The following is a 17,781-nucleotide window of genomic DNA, read 5'->3' on the forward strand; positions in this document are numbered from 1 at the left end:
AAGAGACTAAATCATTACTGAAGAGTTCAGGTCCTATTTCAATGATACTCTCTCTCTCAGATTCACCAGTCAGCACTTCCAAAATGTCTTTCAAACATTTAAAAAACATTTATTAATGACATTTGCATTTTAAGCCATAATTAAAACAAATGTTAAGATTTAATGACATATTTTAATATTTCCAAATATCACACTGCATGCAATGGCTCATGCCTGTAATCCCAGCCCTTTGGGAGGCCAAGGCAGGCAGATTGCTTGAACTCAGGAGTTTGGAAGCAGCCTGGGCAACATGGCAAAACCCCATCTCTACAAAAATTAGCTGGGAGTGGTGACATGCACCTGTAATCCCAGCTACTTGCGGGGCTGAGGTAGGAGACTTGCTGGAGCCCAGGAGGTCGAGGCTGCAGAGATCCACGTTCGCACCACTGCACTCCAGCCTGGGTTACAGAGCGAGACTTTGTCTCCAAAAAAAAAAAAATCATTTAAAAAGCTACATTTAGTCAGGCGCAGTGGCTCATGCCTGTAATCCCAACACTTTAGGAGACTGAAACTGGAGAATCACTTGAGGCTGGTAGTTTGAGACCAGCCTGGGAAACAAAGCAATATCCTGTCTCTACAAAAAAAGTTTTAAAAATGAGCTGGGCACAGTGGCACATACCAGTTGACCTAGCTACTAGGGAGGCTGAGGAGCAAGGATCACTTGAGCCCAGGAGGTTGAGGCTGCAGTGAGTTATGATTGTGCCACTCTACCCCACAGGAAGACCCTGTCTCTAAAATAAATAAAGATTTTTAAATTATTTAATTTTATGATTTTCTCATTGGGATTTTTCTTTTTTTGCCATCAACTTTTTAGTTTGAAGCTTGAAAAATGAATTAAAATAAGCAAAATTTGAGACATCATGCATACGGAAAATGAATAAAACAAATGGAAGACTGAATAAAATGTACTACATTATATATTCATAAAGCAAACGCTATATAACCACCAATCAGGTTCTATGGATTCCCTCTGTTTTCATCTAAATTACATGTGTGCCGTTGTAACTATAACTGTAATGCAGCACATAAGGCACCTAGGATGCTTCCTGATATACACTCAGTACTCAGCGTGTACTCATCCTAATTGTGAGTCACTGATTCATTCAACAAACATTCACTGAGTTTACATTATATGCCAGCTTTGTATCAAGCACTGGAGAAAGAAAAATGGCTAAACATAGTGCTCCATCCCATCTCCACGAGAGAGACAGACACGTGCAACTGAAAGTGATTACAGCTCAAGTGAGTGGAGAGCTCTCCCCAGTGACCCCAGGGCATAGAAGAAGGAGTGGTTTTTCTGCAGAAGGAAAAGGAGTTTGCCCATGAGCACGGTGGGAAGAGAGCTGTTGTTCCATCACAAGTAATGACATGAACAGAGTCACAGAGACCTGGGTGAGCAGCCTCATCCCTGTGCACGGTGGGGCAGGAAGGATGGGGGTTGGGGGATGGATCAGGGAAAGCTGAAGTTTTTCTTTGGAAACAGGGGAACTAGTAGAATCCTGTAAGTACATCAACTCTATGGCGAAGATTTTTCTGACAATGGGGTGGAAGTTTTGAGCTTATGTGGAAACATCATTTACCTCCACATAGTAATAATAATAATGACTAATATTATTATTAGCAATTATACTACTGTTTCTGAGCCTCCTGAGCATCGCATATGTATTATGTCATTTATCACCACAAAAAGCCCCTGAGGTGTCTACTATTATTACTGAGAGGCAGTAGAATTTAATTATTATGAATGCATGCTCTGAAGCTAGATTATTTGTGTTAAGGTCCTGGCCCCACATTTAGGCAAGTAGCTTAATCTCCCCATGACCCAGTTTTCTTATCTTTATAATGAGGTAATAAAAGTGTCAAGCTGATGAGGTTGTGAAAAGGATTTAATAAAATTCTACCTGTGAAATGTTTAAAATAATGTCTGTCCAATACATTGTGTTTAATGAAGGTTGCCTTTTATTGACCCATTTCACAGAGGAGAAAACTGAGGCTTGGGGAGAGGAGGTCACATTTCAAAGGTCACCTGGCCAGTAATTTGAAGGTTCTGGATTCAAACCCAGGAAGTCTCAACACAGAGCCCCATCTCTCTACCATCTAACAAGCCAGGTTGGGTTGCTAAAGTTGGGGCTTTCTCTGGAAAACTTTTGACATGCTTAACTCTGTTTCAAGGACTTTCTTTTTTAAATTAAAAAAAAAAAAAAGTTAACAGACAGGATCTGGCTCTGTTGTCCAGGCAGGAGTGCAGTGGCTATTTATAGGAATGATCATGGCACACTGCAGCCTGGAACTCCTGAGCTCAAGTGATCTTCCCATCTCAGCCTCCTGACTAGCTGGGACTGCAGGCATGCACCACCATGCCTGATTCAAGGACCTTCTTAAGTCATCCCCTGCCAAAAGGTCCAGCCAGAAGGGGATGAGGAAATGTACCTTTATTTGCTTATTGCTACTTAAAGTTACCATTAATTAATTAATGGATTTTATCAAACATTTATTCACTTATGGATATAGTTTCAATGTTTGCCACCTCCAAATCTCATGTTGAAATGTGATCTCCAATGTTGGAGGTGGGGCCTAGTGGGAGTGGGAGATGTTTGAATTATGTGGGCAGATCTCTCAAGAATGACTTGGTGTCCTCCCTGCAATAATGAGTTCACTGGAGATCTGGTTGTTTAAAGGAGGCTGGCATCTCCTCCTCTCCTTCTTGCTCCCGCTCTTGCCATGTGACACCACCTGCTCCACCTGCATCTTCTGCCATAATTGTAAGATTCCTGAGGCCCTCACCAGAAGCAGATGCCAGCAGCATGCTTCTTGCACAGTCTGTAGAATCGTGAGCCAAATAAATCTCTGTTCTCTGTAAATCACCCAGTCTCAGGGAATCCTTTACGGCAACGCAAAGTGAACTAACACGCTTACTCATCCCCTAAGTGTTCAGCATCGAATTTTGTCATTTCACATGAATTATCTCAGATACTGTCCACCACCAAAACTGTCTGACTATTCCCATTTTCTAAGTGGGGACATTGATGCTCAGAGGAGTTAAATAACATGTTCAAGGCCAGACAATTGCTATTGACTTTGCAATGTCTACCCCACACCATCTGCAGGGGTGGGGCCTGATTAATGTGAGCTAGTCACAGAAATCACATCTCCATTTCCAGTGGGAGAATTCAGGCCTAAGCCAATTAGTGCAGAGCATCCGGCCAGCTGTAGGGATTAGTTCAGAATTGAGCGTACGTTTGAATAAAAAAGGTGCAAGGGGAAATTTTCTGGGGCTTCTGCAGATATTGTCCTCTCTCTCTGGAGAAAGCATCAGCAGGAGCCAGTTTGATCCTCTGATATTGCTGTGTGTGGATATGAGTTCTGGGGATGCTGCAGCCACCTCACAAGAAGCTTGTGCGTGTCACTGGTGCAGGGGTGGGAATGGCCAGGAGCATCATGGAGACCACTGGATAAAGCCAATCCTGAAGCTTCCTGCTATGTGGGCCAACAGATGTCCTTATTGTTCCAACGGTCTGAGTAAGAATTTCTGCACAGTTCGCACAGCGCGGAATTTGGTTCCAAGTCCAAGTCCAAACTGGGGCTACTCCCCAATCCGTGCCTTCCTACCATGCACGGCTGCAGACTTGGTTCTTCTACTCAAGTTGTTTACCATCTGGCAGGAGGTTTTTGGCATTCTGTTATAGTGGCAGATTTGGTCATCAGTCACAATGCCAAGCTGATGGTGGTTTGAGTCATTGTTTTTCTGTTGGCCTATTTCTTTCATAATAAATATGTATTGCTTAGATAATAAAAACAACAAAGGGGAAAATTCCATGTGAGGCAGAGGTAAACAAAAAAGCTCTGCTTTTAGGAGGCTTATATAAAGATCAAGCTGTATGATGTGTGTTGAGCATGCTTTAAAGAATGCCAAACTGGGTGGGGCCCAAGACAGATAAAAGACACTAAGCCTTTTATCATACCACTAGGCACCAGTGACTTTTGAGACCTGGCAATTAATTAGGAGGAGCTGGTTGTAGTTATTATCAAACCTCCCTAATTTCCCCAAGTGAATGGGTGAGGGCTGGGTTGAGGAGAGATGGGGGAGAGGTGGTAAGAATCCTCTGAAGCCCATTTCTGGAACCTTGGTTTCTCAGGTTCACCGCTTCCTTGGTGGATTTCCTTTCTGCTCTCCTGCAAGTGTCCCTTGTGAGCCTCTGACTCCGTGGGACTGGCCCCAGCTAACCCTTTGTTGCTAAGGATGTATCATCTTGCTGGGCTTTACCAAGGGCGTTAATAAAACAGCTTCTATGATTATAGCCACACAAAGGTAGGCAAGGAAAAGACCCTAATTTGGAAAGCAGAAACCCACTCTGCAGCTGGAGCCCAACTCCTGACCTTCCCACCCCCAAAGGCATAGGATAAGATTCCTTTCCCCTCGCTGATTGGATTAATTTCAGCCTCACTGACAATTCCCCCCCTCCAGACTCATTTATCTACTGTTGTTTTTAACCTCAAAAAACGTCATGGCAACAAAGATCAGAGGAAAGATCACAGTGTTGAGTCAGAGAGACATATGCATTTGCATCCCACCTCTGCCTCTTGCTAGAACTCTGATTTTGAGCAGGTTGCTTGAGGTCAGCTCCCTCATCTGTAGGGGGTTGTGATGAAATAAATGATGTAATAGAAACCTTATAAATGCATGAAATTACTGAGGAATTTGTGTGCTTTTGGAGGAATTATGGGGCAGGGAAGCAAGAGAGATGCCTTTATTTTCTCCCAGGAATGACAGTGGAAAGCAAGGAAGAGTGTTACAGCTGAGGGAACAGACGGTGGAAGGCCTGGGGGCAAATAAAGTCCAATATAGCTGGAACGTAGAGTATGGGAAATAAGTGAAGGCTCGAGATCTGAGGGTTCAAAGCCATATAAGGACTTAGCACATTATCCTAAGAGAAGGGAGGGGCCATTGAAGGCTTTTAAGCAAGGGAATAGCTTGACATGTGTTTTTAAAACTTTACTGTGCCCGTGTAGAGAATAGTTTGCAGGGGGTCAAGGCTGGAGCTGGCAGCCCGGTTAGGAGGCTGATGAACTAGTCCAGAGGATGGGTGGCGGCCTGAGCCAGAGAGACAAAAGTGGGGTCGAGAAAAGTGGATGGCTGTGCCACTTGCTATGGCTTCAAGGAAGTTACTTAACCTTCACTGAGTTAAGTCTCAGGTTTTTTCCCCATTGTTTATGGAGGACAGTAATAGTATGTGCATCCTAGAGTTTTTAGGGGATTAAACGAGAGAATGCATATAGAGCACATAGCACAGCATCTGCCACATCGTATGCGCTGGCAAGATGGAAGCGACTATTACCATTGTTAGTAGTGGAAGTCATGTTGGCAAATATCACAGGGTGCATTCGGGGCATGCTGCTTAAATGAATGAAATAAGTGAATAGACAGTGAGTGCCAGAAAACGCCCTTTTCAAGACTGAAATCTCGTTTAAAAGGTATAAATGGTCCTGGTGAGGAAGGACAGAGAGAGGTAGGAAGGGTTGTTGTGTAAAGAGGTCAATGTGCTCTCTTGGTGAGCTCTTCTGAGAGTTAGGACACAAAGAGAATGTGTCCAAATGGTGAACAGGTGGGGCAAGCAGGCTGGAGTCCTTTTGAAGAGGGTCACGAAACAAAAGCCTGCAAGCAGCACAGATGTGTGAAAAAGCTATTTTTAGTCTGGTACAAAAAGCCCACAGGAGAAGTACCACCCCTAACCGTAGTCCTCTTTGTCTCTGTCTTCTCTGCCGGGAAAATCAATCATCATGTCAGGAGGGCAGGTGTTAAAATTGGTCAGAGGAAATAAAAATCCACGAGAGCTGAAGATATAGTGAGAGAATGTCATGCTCTATTAAATGTGTTCAAGTCTCGTTGCTCAGAGAAATGACATGTTAGGGTTCAACTCAAAATATAAATGTTTTGTTGTTTTTGTAGGTTTTAAAGGAATATATGCTCATTTTAAGACTCAAACTATCAATAGAAACTATTTTAAGCACCAACTATATGGCAGGAAGTAAGTCTAGAGCTTTATGTATATTTACGTCACTTAATTATCTTTTTTTTTTTTTTTTTGAGATGGAGTTTCACTCTTGTTGCCCAGGCTGGAGTGCAATGGCGTGATCTCAGCTCACCACAACCTCTGCCTCCCAGGTTCAAGCAATTCTTCTGCCTCAGCCTCCTGAGTAGCTGGGATTACAGGCATGTGTCACCACGCCTGGCTAATTTTGTATTTTTTGTAGAGACGGGGTTTCTCCATGTTGGTCAGGCTGGTCTCGAACTCCCGACCTCAGGTGATCCACCCGCCTTGACCTCCCAAAGTGTTGGGATTACAGGCATGAGCCACTGCACCCAGCCGTCATTTAATTATCACCCAAACTTATTGTGTGCATATTATCACTTACCCATTCTACAACGAATGAGCCCAAGACCAAGAGAGCTTAAGTGACTTGCCCAGACTCGCACAGCTTGTTCTATGACCTGCTCATTTGGACAAGTTACTTAATCTCCCTATGCCTCAGTTGGTTCAACTGTTACAGAGGATAAGGACCCAGCTAGTTGGGCTGACTTGAGTTTCAAATTCTCTCTCCCAGTAGACTGAAGTGTGCTTAGACATTAGAACCACACTGTCGTTCAAAATCTTCTTTAACAACTTACTAACTTTATGTCTTTGGGCAAGCCATATAGCCATGTGCCTCAGCTCCTCTTCTGAAAACTAGGGATTTTTTTTTTTTTTTTTTTTTTTTGAGACGGAGTCTCGCTTTATCGCCCAGGCTGGAGTGCAGTGGTGCGATCTTGGCTTACTGCAAGCTCCGCCTCCCGGGTTCATGCCATTCTCCTGCCTCAGCCTCCCAAGTAGCTGGGATTACAGACACACAGCACCACGCCCAGCTAATTTTTCTATTTTTTTTTTTTTTTTTTTTTTTTTTTAGTAGAGATGAGGTTTCACTATGTTGGTCAGGCTGGTCTCAAACTCCTGACCTCGTGATCTGCCTGCCTCAGCCTCCCAAAAGTGCTGGGATTACAGGCGTGAGCCACCGCGCCCGGCCGAAAACTGGAGATCTTAATAGTGACAATGGGCTGTTGCAAGGATTAAATTAGCTAATAGAGGCTAAATGCTTATAATAGTACCTGCTCTCTCATAGCTAATAGCTGATATTAATATAATTGGTAGCAGTAGTATTTCTATCCTGTCTTGTTAGGACAACATAACTTATCCCAGCAAGGTTCATTAGAAGAAAAAGAACGGACTTCCCAGGGCAGGCAGATCTCTTCTGAGAATTCAAGGAGCTCACACCTGTGAAACACTCAGAACAGTGCCTGGAAAATAGTCATGCTTATGCCCATGTTTAGTTATTATTATCTATAAATTCCACAACACAGCTCTTAACTTCTATTTGCTACTTCTTCACACTGCATTATGCCTAAAAAAACTCATCATCCAGAGACAGATATTGTTGATAGTTTCTTGTGTATCTTCCCTTACTTTTGAAGCAACTGCATAAATGTGTTTCTATGCCAGGTTCACATTTAACTGAGTTAAACATAGTGGGTGTGAACTCTGGCATTGGCAGATAGCGGCTCTGTGGCCTTAGGGAGGTAATTTCACTTGCCCGAATCATAGTTTATTTATCTGCAAAATGAGGATAATAATCTCATAGAGTGGTAGTGAGGACAAAACATACCATTTTAAGGCACTTAGAACAGAATCTTGTCACATAGACTTGAAAAAGACTTAGTAATTTAAAATAGATGTTCTACACAATGGCCAGAGTAATCCTTACAAATCAGATTGTGTTACTTTTCTGCTTAAACTCTGAAATTTTCTTATTGTATTTGGAATTAAATTCATATGCCTTACCTTGGTCTATGTGAAGTGTCTTGGTGCCCTGAAAAATGTTATTTTCATTTTCTACCTAGTTCAGAACTGAGGGAGATATAGATGAATGTTTGGTATGTGTCATTTACATCTGTGGGATAGTAGATATTACAAACTAAATTGTGCCTCTCACCCACCCAAATTAACATGTTGAAGTTCTGACCCCCCATTATGACCATATTCGGAAGTAGGGCCTTTAAAGCACTCAAAAATATTCCAGTTGCAGTCCTAGCATATGCAGACATGAGAAGTGGGGGATATGAATTTTCCTACTAGCAATCTCCAAGGCCAGGCCGGGCACAGTGGCTCACGGCTGTAATCCCAGCACTTTGGGAGGATGAGGAGGGTGGATCATGAGGTCAGGAGTTCAAGACCAGCCTGGCTAAGATGGTGAAACCCGTTCTCCATCGCTCCTGCCTGGGCGATAGAGTGAGACTACCTCTCAAAGAAAAAAAAAAAAAAGAATCTACAAGGCCATGAAGGAGAGGCCCTAATTCAATATGACTGGTGTCCCTCTACAGAAGAGAAGAGGCCGGGCGAGGCAGCTCATGCCTGTAATCCCAGCACTTTGGGAGGTCAAGGCGGGCGAATCACGAAGTCAGGAGATGGAGACCATCCTGGCCAACATGGTGAAACCTCGTCTCTGCTAAAAATAAAAAAAATTAGCTGGGCATGGTGGCACACACCTGTAGTTCCAGCTACTCGGGACGCTGAGGCAGAAAAATTGCTTGAACTGGGAGGCGAAGGTTGCAGTGAGTCAACATCGCACCACTGCACTCCAGCCTGGCAACAGAGCGAGGCTCTGTCTCAAAAAAAAAAAAAAAAAAAGAGATACCGGGGATGCACCTATAGAGAAAAGGCCGTGTGAGAACACAGCATGAAAGTGACCATCTGTAAGACATAAAGAGAGGCCTCAGGAGAAACCAAACCTACTGACACCTCCATCGTGGACTGCCAGTCTCTAGAACTGTGAGCGAACAAACTTCTGTTGTTTAAGTCATGCAGTCTGTGGTATTTTGTTACGGCATCCCTAGAAAACTAATACACTAGGTGTCCTAGGACAGCACCCAAAAAACAATCTTATATTCCAGATGACAGGCAAAGGTGGACATTGACGAGGGTGGACCTAGGGACTTAAACAATGGCAGGACACCGTCTTTCTCTCCATATTTCAGATCCATCCACCTTCTTTTCCCGCAGGAGCTCTGACCGCAGCAGGTCGATGGCGACTGGCACTCCTAACCCTCCATCCTTAACAGGGCATTTTGCAAAACGAGGGGAGATTTGCTGTTTTCCAGCCACCTAAGATCAAACCTTAAGGTACTCTTTTGCCTTTCCCTGATTAGTTTCTTTTTTGTTTTTTTGAGACGGAGTTTTGCTCAGTCGCCCAGGCTGGAGTGCAGTGGCGCGATCTCGGCTCACTGCAAGCTCCGCCTCCTGGGTTCACGCCATTCTCCTGCCTCAGCCTCCAGAGTAGCTGGGACTACAGGCGCCCGCCACCACGCCCAGCTAACATTTTGTATTTTTTTTTTAGTAGAGACGGGGTTTCACCGTGTTAGCCAGGATGGTCTCGATCTCCTGACCTCGTGATCCGCCCGCCTCGGCCTCCCAAAGTGCTGGGATTACAGGCGTGAGCCACCGCGCCCAGCTCCCTGATTAGTTTCAATGATTATTTCTGGGCCAATCACTGGCCAGACAGCCTCATGCTCTGGGTTGAAACAAAAGAGAACATGATTTTTAGCACGCTGTGAGGTTTTCATAAAGTGGGGGTGGAGTTGGTTGTTGAGGGGAGGTGGGGATTCCTATGTAAGTCAGAGCTTAGGAAAATAGAGCATACTCCATGTTTTACAAGTAGCACGGGATTTAAAACAGAGCATTAGATGCTTCTAAAACTACAGTAAGGGGCAGAGGGAAATAAATCAGGAAATGTCACAACTAATCTTTGTATGCTGCTAGTTTTCAAGGAAACAGGAAGGTGGAGGGCCCCAGGAAACTGCTGGCAATGACAGATATCTTCAGTACTGTGGTGAGTGAGTCACAGGAAAATGCCTAGAGGCCTCTCTGAGTCTCATGTCTACTGAAGTTCATATACCTTCTTGCTGTTTCCAAAGGAGCAGTGATTCTCTGTCTATCAATCATCTACCTTCCTAGTTACCTTCCTACTTACCTATCTAATTCTGGTCTTCCAAAACTTGTGTAAATTCCTCACACTGGCAGACTCTAGTTTTCAGAGATTCTGGGATATGTGGCTCACAGTCACAGGTTTCTGGCCCCTTTGATACATGGAAGAGCATAGAAGGGAGGATGGCATTGAGTTGCTAACACAGTCTGGTGCAGATCCTCAGAGTAAAGGATGTTGGACAAACAACACCCATGCTACCTTGAGTCACAGATATTGTAAGTACTTCTCTCACATTATTAACTTTTTTTTCTTTTATTTTTAACATGTAAGGGTCCTAGGGGAGCTTAATCTGTTTGAACAGCTTAGAGGGTCTTAGAGACATTGAGGAGATTGGGGAGGGTCAGGATACAGGAAAACATTTTCATTTCCAAACAGAGAAAGAAAATCGAAGTCATAAGCTATAAGTTGGTGAGCTTGGTGGAAATTCTAGGAGAGTTTCTAGACAGGAACATCAAGAAGATGGTACATGAGGACTTCGAAAATAAAACAGTGCTCACAAAGAGGCATCAGACGTTTACAAAGAACAAGTTGTACCAAAATCACCTTATATATTTGTTTGTTTATTTATGAATGACTGAGGGGATTACTGGACCCATGGAGCATGTGGATTTTCATGAGGCATTTACCAAAATCTCATTATGTCTCTGTGAACAAATGGCAAAATGCTGGTGGCACTACTGCTAAGTGCAATCATAACTGAAGGGCTGTGTCCTGAGAATGTTGACTAATGGACCCATGTCAGCCTGGAAAAATGGTCTCAGTTAAGGAGTCCTGGCTTTGATTTTGTCCAGTTCAACCTTTTGATCATTGTTTCTTTTGAGAGCAGTGATGGCTCTCTAATCAAATCTGAGGATGCACCAAGGCAGAGAGAAAGGATAAATGGATTGTATAATAAAATTAGGACCAGAGGCAGGGTGGGGACACACATCCAAACTATATCCCAGCAAGGAAAAAAGACATGTTTCTCAGGAGGAGGCAGTTAGACAAAGCGTTAGAAAAGAAGTATTACGGCTGGGCACAGTGGCTCATGCCTATAATTCCAGCAGAGTGGAAGGCCAGAGTGGAAGGATCGCTTGAGCCCAGGAGTTCAAGACCAGCCTGGGCAACATCATGGAACCTCATCTCTACAAAATAAAAATAAAAATAAAAAATTAGCTGGGCATGGTGGAATGCACCTGCAGTCCCAGCTACACAGGAGGTTGAGGTGGGAAGATTGCTTGGGCCTGGGAGGTCAAGGCTGCAGTGAGCCATGATCATGCCACTGCACTCCAGCCTGGGTGACAGAGAGGGACCCTGCCTCAGAAAGAAAAAAGAAAAGAGGTATTACAGTCAGGAAGAAGAGAGACAAAAAAGGACAATTCCCACCCACAGTATCTCATTACCACTTCTGGCTGAGTGTTGATTCTTTTAAATAGGTAGCGGCGGTCCTCCAAAGGTTCACAGATGTAGGCTGTGGTATCCTCCTTTTGCACATGTGACTCATAAGAAACAGGTCTAATCTTGGTACCCAGCCAGTTATTTCCTGGAGTTTAACAGTAGTGCAGGTACTCAATACCACCTGATAATGACCTTTCTATTTTGGTTGTAATTGATCCTCAGAGGATCCATCTTTATAAGGTTTCAGTAAGACTAAGTCTCCTAGTTGAATGGGAGAGTTTATTTTTTTCCCCTGTGGGAGGAGGCAATACTACATTTCCATATTCTTGAAGGGCCTTTTGAATCTCGTCTAAGTTGATAATGTGGGTGAACAATCTATGTGTCTCTTCATCAAACAGGAGGTCTAAAGTTAACAAGGGACTTCCATTAAGTCATTTCAAATGGACTAAGCTTTAAGGTTTCCTTTGGAGCAAAAGGGCTATGGGTAGGAGAGGAACTGGGCCTCTGAGGTCTCTCGAGAGTTTTGCTAATGTCCTTTTAAAAATATGGCTGGCTTTTTCTACCTTCCCGGAGTATTGAGGCCTCCAGGAGGAGTGAAGACGATAGGTAATGTCTAAGCTAAGGAAAACTGCTGGGTCACCTTAGCTGTGAAGGAAGGTCCATTATGACTTTGCAAATATTTTAGTAACCCAAATCTTGGGATGATCTCTTTAAGTAAGAATCTGGACATTTCTAATGCTTTTATATATATTATACATTTTTATTTTTTGGTCTTTCTAGGGAAAGCTTTTATCCACCCAGTGAAAGTGCATATGAATACTAGCAAATATTTTCGTTCCCTATAAAGTGGCATCTGGGTGAAATCTATTTGCCTGTTTTCCCCAAGGTATGTTTCTCAGTGTTCTATAGGTTTGAGTAGGGCGGCGGCATGGGGTGGCTTCCTGGCCTGTTATAGGCACAAAGTCCCCAGGCCCTGATGACTTTTTTTTTTCCCATGGTCTAGAACAGTTTCTTTCCCAATATTTGAGAAGCCAATTTGAATAGATTCCTGTCCCAAATGTGAAGAGTCATGGAAATATTTAATTATTTTCAATTGCTTAGCTCCAGGGAGAAAGAGTTTGTTGCTTTCTAGCAACCACCCTGAAGGGTCTTTTTGTAAGCCTTTCTGTTCTGCCCACTTAATTTTTTCAAGGGTATTGTAGGGTGCCACTGACACGTGTGGAGTGCCTGGTATTAATGCAGTGACCTGTAACGCTGGTATTTTTTCAGTTGTGGCCTTGGCTGCCCTGTCTGCCAGAGCATTTTCTCTGATAATCGAGGTGTCTCCTTTTGATGTCCCTTAACTGCTGTCTCCTTTGGGAGCTGAACAGCAGCTAAAAGTTCCAAGATCTCAGAGAGCTGTTATATGGGGGATACCTTGGCTGTTAATAGTCTCCTTTTTTCTTCATATGGCCACATGAGCATGGTGTACCAGGAACCCATATTTGAAATTAGTAAATATATTGACTCTTGCAGTAAAAAAAAGTATATATTTTTATATACCTAAGAGTAAATATATATACATACACACACTCTCTTAAGTCTATATATATGTATATATACACTCTTAAGTCTTTTCCCAATTGGAGGACACTAATTAGAGTAATTAATTCTGCTTTTTGAGTGGAAATCTGGAAAAGTAAGTCTTTGGCTACCATGACTTCTTGCTGGATAACCACATCATAAACCATAAACTGCCTTTTCTTTCTTTCTTTCTTTCTTTCTTTCTTTCTTTCTTTCTTTCTTTCTTTCTTTCTTTCTTTCTTTTTCTTTCTTTCTTTTCTTTCTTTCTCTTCCTTCCTTTCTTTCTTTCTTTCTTTGTTTCTTTCTTTCTCTCTCCTTCCTTCCTTCCTTCTCTCTCTCTCTCTTTCTTTCTTTCTCTCCTTCCTTCCTTCCTTTCTTTCCTTCTTTCTTTCTTTTTTTGAGATGGAGTCTCATTCTGTCACCCAGGCTGGGGTGCAGTGGCATGATGCACTGGCATGATCTCGATTCACTGCAGCCTCCGCCTCCTGGGTTCAAGTGATTCAGAGTAGCTGCCTCAGCCTCCAGAGTAGCTGAGATTACAGGCTCCTGCCACCATGTGCAGCTAATTTTTGTATTTTTAGTAGAGACAGGGTTTCACCATGTTGGCCAGGCTGGTCTCGAACTCCTGACCTCAGGTGATCTGCCTGCCTCGGCCTCCCAAAGTGCTGGGCTTACAGGCTTGATCCACCATGCCCAACCACAGCCTGCCTTTCTTACTCCCTCATGAATAAAGCTGCTCCTGCCTGTAAACCGCTCAATACCAGGGTTATGCAGGGGCTCATCTTTGAGGTCAGACCTGCTAGAATAGGTCTGATCTGTGGTTTCCACATAGGAATGAATGAGCTGGGGATCTGCTTTTTGGGATGTGAAGTCTGGCAACAGAGTAGCAGGTTTAAAACCTGACATAGTTTAAGGTATCATCTGTGGTGTCAAGCAGAAGGTCCTGATATTTAAACAACTTGACTACCTGTTAGCCATTGATGTCCTTTTGCCTCTAGGACCCGCTGTATTTGGTTGGGGGAAGGGTAATGACATCTAATTGTTGTTCCAAGGTAAACTTACTGCCTTTTGTTTTTTTCCCCCAACAGAGCAGTGGTGGGCACAGCTCAAAAGCATCCTGGCCACCCAGCTGCCAACTGGCCTAGCTGTTTAGAAAAGTAAGCCACTGGTTTAGGATTATTCTTGAGCCTTTGAGCTAGAACACCCAAAGATGTCCTTTGTTTTTTTAGTCACATAGAGAGTGAAAGGTCTGGGACATGTTCCCAGCATTTCTTTTAGGGTTAAGAATGCCTGTCGTGAGGTTCTGTCCCAATTCAAAGGCTTGTGATCACGCTCTTTTAGAGCTTTATAGAGTGGTTTTGATATGATCCCAAACCTGGGAATACAAATATGGCAGAATCTGGCCATTCCCAAAAAGGCACTTAACTGTTTCTTAGTCTGAGTGGGCTGGAGTGCCAGAATGGTCTCTTTCTATTCCTGGGCTAAGGTTTTTGTCCCAGGAGTAAACACACATCTCAGATACTTCACCCTTTGGGCAGAAATTTGGGCCTTGTGGGGAGATACCCAGTACCCTTCTGTATTAGTCTGTTCTCACACTGCTAATGTGTGAGATATAAAGACATACCTGAGACTGGGTAATTTATAAAGAAAAGAGGTTTAATTAACTCATGGTTCCACATGGCTGGGGAGGCCTCACTCATGGCAGAAGGCAAATAAGAAGCAAAGTCATGTCTTACATGGCAGCAGGCAAGAGAGCTTGTGTAGGGTAACTCCCCTTTATAAAACCATCAGATCTCATAAGACTTATTCATTATCATGAAAACAGCATGGGAAAGACCCGCCCCCATGGTTCAATTACTTCCCACCAGGTCCTTCCCATGACACGTGGGAATTATGGGAGCTACAATTCAAGATGAGATTTGGGTGGGGACACAGCCAAACCATATCACCTTGTTGTCCCAGAAAATTAAGGATCTGGATTGTGTTTCTGTCAGAGGATTTTAATCTTTCCCCTGAGTTATTTCTCTAATCTTGTCATAATTAACTGGCTTGACCACACACTTTTTCATGCCTTCTATTGAACGAGTTAGTATGTGATTTCTGCATTCAAGATTTTAGGAATTGATCTGGAACTGCCTCACCCCCCTCCACACAGTAAATGGTATAGCCTTGGTTACGAGTAGCCACTCCATCTGCATGTTCGTGGGCAGTATCTAGAGTCTTTTTTTCTTTTCTTTTCTTTTCTTTTTCTTTTTCTTTTTTTTGAGACTGAGTTTCACTCTTGTCGCCCAGGCTGGAGTGCAATGGCGCTATCTCGGTTCACTGCAACATCCGCCTCCCGGGTTCAAGTGATTCTCCTGCCTCAGCCTCCTGAATAGCTGGGATTACAGGTGCCTATCACCATGCCCAGATAATTATTGTGTTTTTAGTAGAGATGGGGTTTCTCCATGTTGGTCAGGCTGGTCTTGAACTCCTGACCTCAGGTGATCCATCCGCCTTGGCCTCCAAAATTGCTGGGATTACAGGCCTGAGCCACTGTGCCCAGCCTCTTTTGTTTTTTTCTATGGCAAAACAAGTGGATAATGATATTTGCATGTCATGCCACCTTAAATCAAAGGACATGGCCAATTTAACAAACTCCTGTACAAACTTCCCTGGATCCTCTGAAAACTGGCCACATTTTCTTGCATAAAGCCAAATTGGACATGGAAAAGGTACATATATTCTGATTTTTCCACCATCTCTGTCAACTACCTGCTGATTCGGACACAGGTTTGATTTGAGGGGCTGATACGGGACCCGACTGCTGGTGGTACTGGTTGGGCTTACTTCCTTGGGCAGCAGGGGGCATAGGCTGGGATCTGTTGGATAAGGGGGAGAAGTTCTTGATGACCTTGGAGTGGAATCCTGTGCTAGAGAACTGGTGGGAACCTTCTTAGAACTGAAGGACTGAGGATGCTCCAAGGCGGGCTTGTAGGCATTCTAGCTGGAGCAGCTAGGAAGGGGTAATCTAGGATATCTGGGGTAGCTTCTTGGTGCCAGAGGTGTTATGAGCCAGACACATTTTATAGCTATCTCTTAGGTCAGGATCTTGGTAGAGGGCCATAAAAGCCTGAACATAAGGAACTTCTCCCCATTTTCCTTTCTTTTTACAGAATAAATCTAATTGTAAAATAGCATTATAACATAAAGAGCCATTTCTAGGCCAAATTTGTTGATTCCCCAATTTGTATTCGACTCAGTGTTGCCATTGAAAGTGAGGTTTTTTTCCTCTTTAAATCATCAGATTTGAATTTACTCCACTTGCCTAAAAGACATCCCAGTGGCAAGGCCTATGGGATGCTCACTGCTGTCCCCATGTCTAGTAAGGATTTCTACAGGAGTTTTGTAGTTAGTCCAAGTCTAGCAAAAGCTTAGTCACATTTTCCTTTCAAATTTTCACTTTTTGCAAAGAAGGTGTAAGTATAGGTAGCAAAGCATTACAAAAGCCAATTATGAGCTATGAATGGGTAGTAGAATGACGAGAGTGAATTCTACAGAGAGCAATGAAAGCATCTTAGTTTGGGCAGAGAGGGGCTAAACAGAAAGTAAACACAGAAGGGAGGAAGGGAAGGGGTGAACAGCATTTCTCAAGGGGAGACCTTGGAAGCCCTGATTCACCACAGAACCTACTTGGCAATGGAGACACCTGTCTGCAGGAGCCAAAATGGTGCCAGCCAGGCTTGTGGAACTGGGTGAAGGCCTGCCTAGGTGACCCCCAGCTTGGGTGGGCTTGGCTGCTAGAGGGGAACAAGTGTGGAGATCAGCAACCTGGCAGGTCCCACATGAGGCGGTGCTCTGGCCACTTGCCTGTCCTCTTGACTCCACTGCCTGCCAGGATAAATGACGGCTCTGGCCAGGCACGATGGCTCACGTCTGTAACCCCAACACTTTGGGAGGCCGTAAGGGGGCGGATCACTTGAGGTCAGGAGCTCTAGACTAGCCTGTCCAACATGGTGGAACCCCATATCTACTAAAAATACAAAAATTAGCCAGGCATGGTGGTGGGTGCCTGTAATATCAGCTACTCGAGAGGCTGAGGCAGGAGAATCACTTGAGGCAGGAGAATCCAGGAGGCGGAGGTTGCAGGTTGAAGTGAGCCAAGATCGCACCACTGCACTCCAGACTAGGCAGCAGAACAAGACTCCATCTCAAAAGAAAAGAAAGAAAGACAGAAAGGGAGAAAGAGACAAAGAAAGGAAAGAAGGAAGGAAGGAAGGAAGGAAGGTAGGAAGGAAGGAAGGAAAATGATGGCTCTGAAAAGAGCCTTTGGTTGATGTTACGCCTCTCTGCAATGTTAGCAGCTCTTTGGTATTACAGTCTTAGTGTTACTGCTCTTGCAGTTTTGATGACCAATTTCCTCACCATCTCTCGCTGTCTCACTGATCATTGCCTCTTGCTGTCTCTCTCACTGCTTGCTGTCTCTTGCCATCTCTCACTATCTCACCAACCATTATCTCTCACCATTGCCTCATCAATCACTGACCACCATCTTCTCTTCACTCCTGGCTGACTCATCACCGATGCAGGGCAGATTCTTGGCTTTGCTCAGGAAAGAACTCAAGAGCTGGGCGTGGTGGCTCACACCTGTGATCCCAGCCCTTTGGGAAGCCCAGGCAGGAAGATTGCTTGAGCCCAGAAGTTCGAGACCAGCCTGGGCAACATAGCAAGACCCTGTCCCTACTTAAAAAA

The 17,781-nt window shown here is 44.0% G+C and overlaps 1 long non-coding RNA gene across 1 annotated transcript; it reads left to right on the top strand.

The window, feature by feature from the left end:
* Positions 1 to 1,443: 1,443 nt before the first annotated feature.
* LOC109024564 (uncharacterized) lies at positions 1,444 to 9,215 on the top strand. The gene is made up of 4 exons (XR_002004059.2): positions 1,444 to 1,540; positions 2,018 to 2,148; positions 3,324 to 3,558; positions 9,129 to 9,215. It is a non-coding gene; the product is annotated as an uncharacterized lncRNA (long non-coding RNA).
* The last annotated feature ends 8,566 nt before the right edge of the window (positions 9,216 to 17,781 follow it).

Source organism: Gorilla gorilla, chromosome 23 (genome assembly GCF_029281585.2).
Source record: "Gorilla gorilla gorilla isolate KB3781 chromosome 23, NHGRI_mGorGor1-v2.1_pri, whole genome shotgun sequence".
Taxonomy (NCBI): domain Eukaryota; kingdom Metazoa; phylum Chordata; class Mammalia; order Primates; family Hominidae; genus Gorilla; species Gorilla gorilla.